This window comes from Manis javanica, chromosome 9, assembly GCF_040802235.1.
Source record: "Manis javanica isolate MJ-LG chromosome 9, MJ_LKY, whole genome shotgun sequence".
Taxonomy (NCBI): domain Eukaryota; kingdom Metazoa; phylum Chordata; class Mammalia; order Pholidota; family Manidae; genus Manis; species Manis javanica.
In genome coordinates, this window is record NC_133164.1 from 20,636,836 (window position 1) to 20,649,200 (window position 12,365).

Below are 12,365 nucleotides of genomic sequence, written 5' to 3' on the forward strand. Positions count from 1 at the left end.
CTGGCACTGAGGTTATTTTCATGTTAATTTGGCACTTGTTCTAACATTAAGTTCTCTGGAATATTTCAAATATATCCATACATACTAATTTAGTCTTTCCCTTTAAGTCATGTAAGTAAAGTTACAAAGAATTGAGGAAAAGAATATGCTACAATTCTCCATATAAGCACATAATAGTTTTTCTCTTCATACTCATACAAATTTGATTATAAAACATTGTAATGCCGCAAATTCAGTACACCCTATAAAACCAGATATTTCTCATATTGAAAGAAATATATGAAGTCTTCTGGTGAAGATGCTGGATGGATAGAAAGATAATGTCCTAATACAATGAGTGGAACCTGTGGGCATACTAATAAAGGTAAAATAATTCAGTTTAAGGCATTTTTCTATTTATTTAGTTGGAATTGTATACTTTAATTAAATACATATTTTTATGAATAGTGACAAGGTACCAAAGCTTTTATGGAATAGAATTAGCTGATTTTTTCCAGAGATATCACATTTTGATTCATTACCAGCATTTTCTTCAGTTCAACTGATAAAGTACTTGCCAGAAATCATTTTTTTTCACTCCTGCAATCCCTGAATGGATTTTGGAGACTAAAATGATACTTTGCACATTTTTGAATTGTCATAGTTTTTCAGTTAAGACTAAATACCTGTGAATAATACAATTTTTGGTGTATTGTGTATTTGGAGTTTTTACATAAAATGGTTATATTGCTGATTTAAATGTATATGGTGAATCTCATAATACCTATCTCATATATATATATATATATATATACACATATATAATAACCATGTATATATATTTTTTAACATCAGTAATTTAATATTTTCTTTTTCTTATTTCAGTGGACCAGGATTTCAAGTCCACTGGTTCACAAAATTTTATTCTAGCATATATATTTTAGTTATTATTTTATTCATATGATTTATTATAGGAATGTAGAGGAAAATTATTAGCTACACATGATCAAATGTTAAATGCAAATAAAGTGAAAAAAATAATTTTTTTTCATATATCTGTATATCTCTATATCAGTGTCAATATAAATATAATATTTATTGCTCCAAGCTGTATCACCTAGTTCTATGGTGATTATCCTCCAAGTTGCCCTGCTGGGTAGGATCTCCTTTCAGAAAAGACCTCACATTCAGCTGTAGAAACAGAAGGCAGGTGGTATTCTCCAACTGCAGCACCTTTAGGTTCTGTCTCAGCATGAGATGAGATCACACATTTCTTCTGCAGTCTCCAGCCAATGACTGAACCTCACACATTACCAAGGTGGGTCATTTTTCTCTGGTGCATGACTCCCTTATTGGGCAATATCTGTTTCAGAGCTTCTCATCATGCTGGCCCACAATTTGTCAGAACTGCCTGTGGTCTTATGCTCTCCCTGACCCTCCTGTTTCCTCCTTTTGTTTGATGGGCTTCAGATTTGCAGTACATTCTAAAGTTCTCCCCTGTGCAGTCTGGCTTCCTCTCATTTTCTAACACAGGCATCCATTACAGTAACCTTTCTGAATGCCTAAATTAATCTCAGGGTCTCCTAGTGGAGGTGCTGAACTGACATTTGCTCCCATATGTCAGGATTTAATTCTAGCCATAATTTAACACACCCTTACAATGTAAAAGTCTCAGAATTCTTTGTTTTTAATTTTGATGCATGTGGAAATCTGAGTATAAAATTGTTGTATTAAGTTTTTCTTTTTATGATTTTGAATTTTGAATAGTTTTAGATTTACATGAAAAGTGCAAAGATAGTACAGACAATTCCTGTATGCGTTTCACCAAGCTCCCCCCAATGTTAACATTTTACATAACCATGGAAAATTTCTCAAAGTTAAGAAATAAATGGTGTAGTAATAGGGAAGTACAGACTTTACTAAATTTCAGATGTTTTAAAGTTTTCCTGCTAATGTGTTTTCTGCTAATGAATTTCATTTCCATCATTAACTTAGGATACCAAGTTGCATTTAGTCATCATAGGTCCTGAGTCTTCTCAAATTTGTGACAGGTTTACAATTTTTCCTTTCTTTTTTTTTTTTTTTTTTTGCTGACCTTAACATTTTTTAATAGTATTGGTCAAAAATTTCGTAGAATGACTAAATTTTTTAAGTTTGTCAAATTTTCAGAATGACAAAGTTTTTTCAGATATTTTCTCATAATTGTATTAGGCTTATGGATTTCGGGTAAGAATTTCAGAGACAGGAAGTTCTCTTCTCATTGCATCAAACCAATGGATGCATTATACCCCTGTGGCGTCAAGGTCCTTAGTCATATTAACCTTGATACCTGGGTTAAGGGGTGTTTGCTAAGTTTATCCAATGTGAAGTTTGATTCGTAGTTTTCTTATAATACCTTATAAAGCCTTTGCCTGCTTTTGGTGTGAGAATAGTTTTGGCCTCATATATTGAGTTGGGCACTGTTCCCTATTTGTGTATTTTCTAGAGGAGATTTTGTAGAATGAATGTTATTTCTTAAAGATTTGGTAGATGAAGACCTTTGTTCTAGAAGAGAAATAGGGGAAATAGGTCTGAGTGGAGTTCGCTAGTGGCTTCTTTTCCTCTTCCCAGCCAGGAGCCACAGCGAAGTTTTCTGACATTTCTCCCAGACTGACCCTTTTGAATTTGACTTCCAGTAAAGAGCTAAGGTTATTTAAGTGAATTGGTTACTAAGATATATGCCAGGCAGTAGGTTTATATTACTTTTCACTACTTTATTTCCAAATAAGCCCATTATTTAATGTCCTTTAGAATTGACTTTTAAACAGATAATTTCCATAGGAATGGAATGTGTTTTCTTTAATAATGAAAACATAGCATGCAAAGCTGAACTTCTCCTATTTCTCCCCCAACCCAATTATAAAACATGTTAAGAATTGTTGGGTTTTACTTTGGAACTTTAACACTCCTGCGTGTACTTGCGGGTGTGAACACATAGGAGTGTAAATCCAGTTCTGTATCCATCTATTGTATCCTAAATTCTCTGATAATTTTGTAGCTCAACATTCCACCGTGGTAATTAGCTCTTCAGTTTTGGTTAGTCTTAAATTAATTCCATTTTCTGAACTTTTCTTAAATTTTCATTTTTAGTTTCAACAATTATAGTTTTAAAATCCCAAATCTCCATTAGCTTATTATTCTGTGCTTAATGGATACAGACACTTCATTTATATTTCTGAGAAACAGAAAAGATACATTTATTTTAAAGTTCTAAGTATACTCTTATTTTTATTCTGATTTATGTAATTTAGCCTTTCTGGTGTATTCCTTACATCTCTGTTGATAGTAAGTTATTCAAATGTTTGTTGATTCTTAAATGTGCACTGACTTTCCAACACAACCTCTATGTGCTGCCTTTGCTAAGGCAGATACTTGGTGATGAGCCATTTTTTAAAAATAATAATCAAGTGAACTTTGAGAAATCATTTAGTAGTAATCAGGCCATACTCAGAAATCCACCTTGTAGCAGTCAGTTCTGTTATCAAAAAGCAGTTTACCATTAGATGAACATTATCCATTCCAGTAATGTGAATTTAGTATTTCTTATGATTCATTATAAAATATGCTTTAAGTTTAAAGTTGTTCAAGAACTGAAACCCCAAGAACTTCATTCTAAGTTTTATGATTGGGCATATTTAAAAGATATAAAAATAATTTAATAATCAGTTTCCATGAGATTATTATTTTTTTCTGTCTTTTTTAAAGAAACTATTACTACAGTGTGAGAAACACTGAACTCATGGACTAAAGCTAGTCTGGGAGATGTCTAGCTAAGGAGATAGAGAGGTGCTGTCTGGGAAAATTCACCCACACTGTGTAGAATTCATTAGATATTCCCAGTATTTTTTCCTATATTGCACTTTACTTTCTTTGACACAAAATTAATCACACATCAGAGTAATTACCTATTTTTCTGCCACCCTTATTAGAATAATAGAGCAAGTACCATATCTGTCATTTTATCTCCAAAGTCTTGTATATTGTTGAATAAATGAATAAATTACAGAAATGTTTCATATTGCTTTTATACAATAATTCCTAAATATTAAAAAAATATACAAACCCAAAATTTCCCCTGCATTTAAAGAATTTAGTGAGATAAGGGATGTATAACATAACTTTAAAATGTTACCTTTATTAAACTATGAATGAAACACACATACTTTCTTTTATGGCACCAAAGTGCACCCAATGCAAAACCATGGTCTAGTGTATCGAATGGCCTAATGAATAATGTGACTTTTCCACAACATTGATTATATGTATAAACCATCTCATTCTTAATGACTGCCTGCCACTTGCACAATTTGTTGTTTATAGCTCTGTCTCTTTGCTCCTAAGACTGCCTTGTTCTGAGACACCCCTTCACACTTTGCTAAATGGGTACATAAGTCTGGGCTTCACTGATATTGACAACTCTATCATATTGATTCAAATTGTACATCAACATGTCCTTGAAGGATTTCTTATGACCATCTGTTGTATAACTGGTTTTCTTTAATTCTATATACAGAGGTTGCTCTGGAATTTTATTGCCATCAATTTTCCACTCACGAATAGTCTTGCAGAATAAAATAAAAATAACAAAGATGTTCAGAATTTGTGAGTACTCAATGATGGTATTATTTGAAACTTTTATCAAAGTATATTTCTTAAGGAAAAACTTTCTTTTTTTGGAATAAAGTTGATATACAATATTATAATCGTTTCAGATGTACAACATAACAACTTGATAATTATATATATTACTAGATGTTTGCCACAGTAAGTGTAGTTACCCCATAACCACAACAGGATATTGCAATATTACTGGTTATATTCTCTATGTGTGCTTACATTCCTATGACAATTTGAAGTTTATACCTCTTTAATCCCCTTCACCTATTTCATCCATCACTGCCAAATACTAACTAACAGTCTGTTGTCTATGTTTATAGGTCTATTTCTTTTTCATTTGTTTTGTTTTGTTAGATTTCACATATAAATGAAACCATATGGTATTTGTTTCTTTCTTCCTATGTTATTTCACCTCGCATGATACCCTTTAGGTCCATCCATACTGTCACAAATGTCAAGATTTCCTTCTTTTTTATGGCTGAGTAATATTCCTTTGCATATATGTTCTACATCTTCTTTATCCATTCATTTATTTATGGGCATTTGTGTTGCCTCCATATCTTTGCTCTTTTAAATAATGCTGCAGTGAACAAAAGTGCACTTATATCTTTTCAAGTTAGTGATTTTGTTTTCTTGAGGTTAATTTCCAGAAGTGTAATTGACGGGTCATATGATATTTCTATTTTTAGTTTTTTTGAGGAAAACCTTTTTTTCCTGATAGAATGCTTCCATGACAATGGAGCTAATCAATTCCAGATCATGCAGCTCTTGCAGAATGGAAAGTAGTATCACTACATCATCATCATTATCCGAGCTTACATTTGTGTTATATCTGATGGAATTATTTTCAAGTGATAATGAACCTGCCTCTAGGATTAGGTTACTTGCTTAGTGTCAGTTATTTATGGAGGAGCTAACCTGAAGCCCAGGATTTTTGACTGAAAATATTACCACTACATGTTACAGGACCTGTGGAGTTTAAAACAGCCTGACATAAACACTATTATTACTAAACTATTATAAGTTGTAGTTAATTTGTAAGAATATTTCATATTCAGTCAAATTGCCTTGAAAATGTTTAAAGAAATAACGTAGTTTTTCTGCCTTTGTTGTCCATTAATAATTCAATAAATCTTTGATAAAGACTGGATGAATAAATAATGAATGAACTCCCTGCAAATAATTGAGAATGTACTACATAAAAATAATTTGTATTATGCTGAGTCTCAAAATAAATGTTAGGAAATTTTATGATATTTAAATAATATGTATTTTTTATAATAATAATAAAAAAAGATAAATCCTAATTTGGTACTACCCCAGAATTGTTTTCAAGTATTGTAGGGCAGTAGCTAATAAAATGTTATATTATGTAAGATGGAAAATTCTTGCAAGTTTTCTGGAAATGAAGATTTATTAAGTACAACATGTATGACTGTTTAGGAAAGATATTCTTAGTCATCATTCAATTAAATTCAGGCATGATCCGACACAGGAACTTGAACAGTATTTTCTGATGGAAAAGAAGAAAGAAACATTCTATACAAGCTGGTGTCCCAGTAGAAGGCCAGTCAAATGTAAACAGTAATCTAATGCACCCTTGTAAATGATTACAGATGGCATTAGGAGTTTTTTTATAAAGCACATTACATATATTATTTCAATCTCCTAGAACAAATGGAGCATGAGAGAAAGAATATACTGGGCCTACACTCCAACTGGCCTTACTTAGTTTTTTGTTCATTTGTTTTATAACAAATTGTTAAATTCCTGAACTGGAATAATGAGCAGCACCCTATACATACTATTTACATACTAGATGGCATTAGCATAATAAAAATCAAGAGAAATATCCAAAGGTGGAATCCTTGGGCTCCTTCTGTCTTCTTTTTAGAGGAGATTTTGGGTTTTCAGGAGACTTCACCATAGAAAAAGAAAATTATTTTGTCACTCATTATCATACATTTTTAGAAACTTATGTTCAAGTATCCTACTTGATAGGATATTTTGAGCAAACAGATATACTATGTAGTATTCTATCAAAATGAAAATTAGCAGGAACTCCCTTTGGGTATCATACATTTTCCTCTGTCTGAGAACATATAACCAGTTAAATGTTTTCAGACAAGGGTGTATGGTAGCCAGGTTTCTAAGAATGGTCTCCAATTTTCCCTGCCCTGGACAAACCCATTTCCCTTTAAAAATGGGTAGAGGTTGTGAATATGATTGGGTATCATGTCATGATTTTGCTTACTTTACATGGCAAAAGGGAGAGTATTTAGGTGGGCCTAATATAGTCATATGAGCCCTTTAAAAGCAGTAATTTTCGTGACTGGTAGCAGAAAAGGAAGCCAGCCAGACTGGAAGTGTAGGAAGGAATAGTTTTGATGTATTTGGCTTTGAAGACAGAGGTGGGCCACATGCTAAGGAATGCAGACACCATCTAGTTAAAGAAAAGCTGTCCCCAGCTCATAGTAACAAAGAAATTGGGACCTTAGTCTTAGACTTCAAGGTACTGGATTTGGCCAAAAACTTGTGCTTCAGAGTAGACTCCCTCCCAGAGTCCCCAGGTCAGAGCCTCTTTGGCTGACATGTGATCTTAACCTTTTGAAACATTATACAAAGAACCTAGTCAAGCTTGGCAGGACTTCTGACCTACAGGAATGTGAGCTGATAAATAGGTAGTGTTTTAAGCTACTGAATTTGTAGTAATACATTACATAGCATTAGGAAATTAATCCAGATATGACATCGTTCAACTGTGATCTTTATGGTGGAAATGATAGTTTATGTTATGAAATGCAATCACATTTTTCTTAATGTCAAATACATGTAATTTTAATTTTTTAAATTTTTTAATCTAATAATTGTTCATAAGGAAAAACAATGGAACATATTAGTGGACAGAAAGCTCATATGAGTCAGTGGTATTAGACTGTTATCAAAACCACAAAGCCCATTATATCGAAGTCTCTTATATAGGTTAGGGATGATCCATCAAGAAAGCATATCCTCCTCACCTCTCCAACTCTAAGGCGATCTAGTATTCAGAGAAACATTGGGTTGTTGGCATGGATAGTGTGGCTTGCAATTCCTTTTGGTGGTATTAACATTGATCAGCTGTTATTTTGGGTTGGCTGTTATTCAGGTTAGCCCAGACACGCTATCTAATAGTGCTCAAAAAGTCTAGATACTATCCTTTCCCAGTGCATGCTTTACTTCATTTTTAAGTCAACTTTTGGAAATCAGAGTCTGAGGCAGAGATTTGCATGCAGAGGGTGTTTTAGACTTTAAGGATTACGTCCTAAACAGGATAAGAAAAGCGGAAATGGGGCTAGGCAGAGGAGTAAGGTGAACTGTCATACAGTTGCAGCAGAGGCCTCAACTAGTCCTAGGATAGCTCTGATGTGGGGATGACCCTTAAAGTTAATTCAAATATGGGCAATGAGCCTACAACACTATGACCAGTTACTGGTTATGATCTGCTTGCTGAGGAACCACATAATTTTGGAAAACACAGATTCCTTGATCAAAACAATTGAGAACAATTTCCAGGGAGTCTCGTAACCATGAGCCATTTGAATCCAACTCGCTTGGCATTGGGAGAAATAAAGACTTTAATTCTGCAAAGGATATTCTGGTAGCACACTGAGTCTAGTACAGTCTGGAATGTGGCTGTAGATCCATCTGGTGAAGGACTGGAAAATTCTGAAGTTACTTGTTATAGTGTGAAGTCTTCCCTCAATTATATCAAGTCTCACCTCTAGGTTTTTGGGTCTGGGAATTGACTTAGATCTAAAAAATAACTGTAATTGGTAAAAGTTTTTAAATGCCTCTCATTCCACCAAAAAAAAAAAAAAGAAAAGAGAAAGTCCTGCTCTAATCCTCAGAATTTGTGGATATGATGAGACATTACTTCTATGATTATGTTGATTGACATTGTTGACCTTGAGACAGAGCAATATTCTGATGGATTTGCTGTGATCCCATGAGGCTTTAAACTTAGTTTTTCCTGGTTGATGACAAGAAAGAGAAGACAGGGAAATTGGAAGTGTGAGAATTCAACATATTGTTGCAAGCTTTGAGATCAACAGGCTATGTAAACAGCAACTTGGGCTGCTTTGGGGAGGAAAGGAACTCCTGGATAACAGCGAGCAAGGGAACAGGAGCCACAGACCTGCATCCACAAGGAAGTGGTTAATGAATCTATTTCCATCATTGTCTCTTATTTTTAACAATACCCAAAACTAATAAACTTAGAATATAATGAGACAACTTTAAAGTGTTTCTCTGTTGGGAATTAATGGGTTTCAATAAAATAAAGCTGTATTTATCTTTACTTTCTTTGAACACTGAATGAAAAATATTTTTGTTAATATTTTTATTAGCTCTCAATAATTCCATACTAAAGATAAAAATTCCCAATTTTTATTTTATCCTTCCCTTTAACTCAATCTCTTTTTCACTGTTATCAGAATTAACTTATTATTCTTGATTAGAGTTATCATATAATATATTGAAATACAACATCATGCACTGCTGTATAAGACATAACCGTTTAAAATGACAGGACCCCAAAGAAATTTAAGTATGTGTTCTTTAATACCATTAAAGATAAATGAAAGGCCTCTGGTACACTAATCAGGTATTTCAGAAAAATACCAGTATTTTGCTTTAATGCTTTATCAGACAAAATATGTCTATCATGGATTTATCTTACTAGTTTGTTGGTTGGTTGGTTGATTAAGTTGCATCTGTCTGCACAAACTTAACTGGCTCATTCTATTTTGCATGATAAAGTCATAAAAATGATACCAAATTGAAATATCAGATTCAGGCTAAAGGAAGTATAGTATCAAGAGGTGAGGTAGAGAAAGGTACTTCATAAAGATAGATTTCTTTCTTTCTAGGGGTAACTAGAACAACAACAAAAAACATACCTTAACAGAAAAAGCAAAACAAAAATTACTGAATTTCAAAAGAAAGTTCTTGGATAGTCAGGAGGTAGGTGCTTAGAAGAAACATTTAAATGCAGAAACATTTAAAATTTGTAGGACATACAATGATTTTTGTGGAAAGCTGAAGATATAATTTTAAAATGCAATAAAAATAATATGTAGAATTCTCAGATATGATAGTCAAATAAGACATTTTTGATAAGTAAATGTGTACTAGGATAAAATTATAGTATTGTGAACTGTAGATGTAACTTGTAGCTTTCAAAAGTGTTACCGAATAAAAATATAACTCTCAGAGAGCATTGGAGAACTCCAGGGAAAAACACAGAGGGAGACCAGGCCCCCTGACAAGTTGTCTGTGGGTGTACTATGCTGCCATATGAGAGCCAATCTCTATGTCTAAGAAAGAAGATAAATGCGAAAGAATGCCAACAGATTATGTGTGAGAAGTTTATAAATGATAACATCACACTATTTTTGTAGTTTTAGTTTTCAAAGAAATGCATACTAATTTAATATTCACAAGATTTTGTAGGTTTTTTACTTATTTTTTTTTAGAATGTCATAAGACTAAAGATTGAGATCTAGATGCACTCACACAAATGTAAATATGTGTGTGTTTCTGTGTGTGTGTGTGTATTCTGCATAAATGATTATGGCACACATATATGGTACATACAACATTTATATCACTAATGCCTTTCCCAGTTCACAACACATAGGAACCATAAAACATGTATTTCATTTCAAAACAGGCAGTGTTTTAAAATTTATATTAAAAATATAATATATAATAATTAAATGAGTAATCAAATGCAAAAAGTAACAGAGTGGATAAATGAACACATTTTACTGCTCAGACATAACCACTGCTAATATTTTTGTAAAGTTCAATATATCAATAATTATTTAAGTTTCCTGGTATATATACATATTTATATAATATAACTGATAATTATAATAATGATTGTCTTTTTTACTGATTGTGTATTAATATAGATATCTCTCTGTAGATTTTTTTTTACTTCTTAAAAAATGGGGAAAAAAGTTAATTTTAAAGCCTTAAATGAAAACCTTAAATATTTTGGGGTTACATATATATACACAAACTAGATATAGCTATAGATATGCATGTATATATATAAGTACAATTTTTTTATTCTGAAATCCAAATTCTACCTGCCATATAGGATCATTCCTATTTGTAAATGAATCTAATGTTCATGATCAGTCTTTGTTAATGCTTCTGCTTTGATAAAATATTTGTTTAATCTTTCAGTGACTTTTAATGAAAATATTTTATAGCAGCTTATAAATGTTACATACATTATTTTTCCAATGTCTTATCGATGGTCACTGAGATGAACTATTTTTGTACTGAATAAATTAGTGCATACTTTCTCTAGGTCAACAAATCTACTAAGATATATCTTAAGTCAGAATATAACATCTTGGCCCCATTTCTGAAACAAGAAACATCGACTCAATTATCCTTATTTTTTCCATCTTACATAATGAGAGGCTATTTCTATAAACTCACACAAACCATTATTCAATGTGGTAAGTATTTGAATACATATAAAATCACTTTGTCTTGGAGACCTATTTTCTATGTGCACAAATTACTAAGCAAATCATAAAATCACGTGAATTACTGTGCCCAACAGGGGTTTATCCTAACAGAATAACCAACTTCCCTAAGAAAACAAAAGAGTTTAAGATATGTAAATTGTGGAGAGCCTAAGAAACATATTTTGTCATATAGTATTCTATCTCTTTAATCTCTGCACAAAGGTTGGTAAGATTGAATATATGTGAATATGCATATGTTTTATATATATATATATATATATACACACACACATACATATTCTTATGTGGTTATATATATATACACACACATATGTATACATATACACACACGTGTATGTGTATGTAGTGTGTTAGTTCAGTGTCTAGCCATGTATCTAATTTTGAGGTTTGTTTTATGCCTTCTCTTCATATAAATGGAAAATTTATAGTTATTTTATATACATTAAATTGTTGAAGAATTCTAAAATCTAGATGAAAAATGTAGCATGAAATTCTCCACATAGAGTAAAAAAATATCTTATAATTGGGTATTTTTTGGGGAAGGAGACATCTAGTTACTGCAATAGCTAGTTACTTCAATAGCTAAATTATTACATATGTAAATATGATTGATATTAATCTGTCAGAAAAAATTTGCTGTCTAAAAATGGGACTAAAAGTTTTTTCTGAAATGGGTCACTTTTTGTGTTTTTAATTTTCCTCCTACTGTACAATATATAATTTGAATAATGTCAGTAGTCAAGACAAAAAACAAAGAGACTGGTGCTACATATGCATGAGTAACTTAGGATAAACATAAACATTACTTCTCTAGAAATAATGGCCCTGGATTGGTGTAACATATAGGGATGTCTTTTTATTAACAACTCCTTATTTGCAGACTCATTAGCTAAAAAGTAAAAGGGAACATTTAAGTACTTCCATGGAGCATCAGAATAGAATCTCAATACAGAAATCTGATAACCAGCAGGTAGCATCAGATGTTTCTGATTCATTGGAAGCAGTGGGGAGCAAAATGTAGGTGAGACATACCACAGATTTGCTCATAGTGCCCCATGGTGTACTGGCAACTACCTCTGAAGTACTGACTTTCATAAAATAGGTACACTTACTTTGTTTGCAGAACACACATTTCCTTTGACAACTATGCAAGAATGTCTCTAAAGACAGAAGATAATT

At 32.3% G+C, this 12,365-nt stretch overlaps 1 long non-coding RNA gene across 1 annotated transcript in view; it reads left to right on the plus strand.

Moving 5' to 3' along the window:
* Window positions 1–12,365, plus strand: part of LOC140843499 (uncharacterized) — a 153,446-nt gene that overhangs the window by 78,690 nt on the left and 62,391 nt on the right. The gene's annotated exons all lie outside the window — the stretch shown is intronic.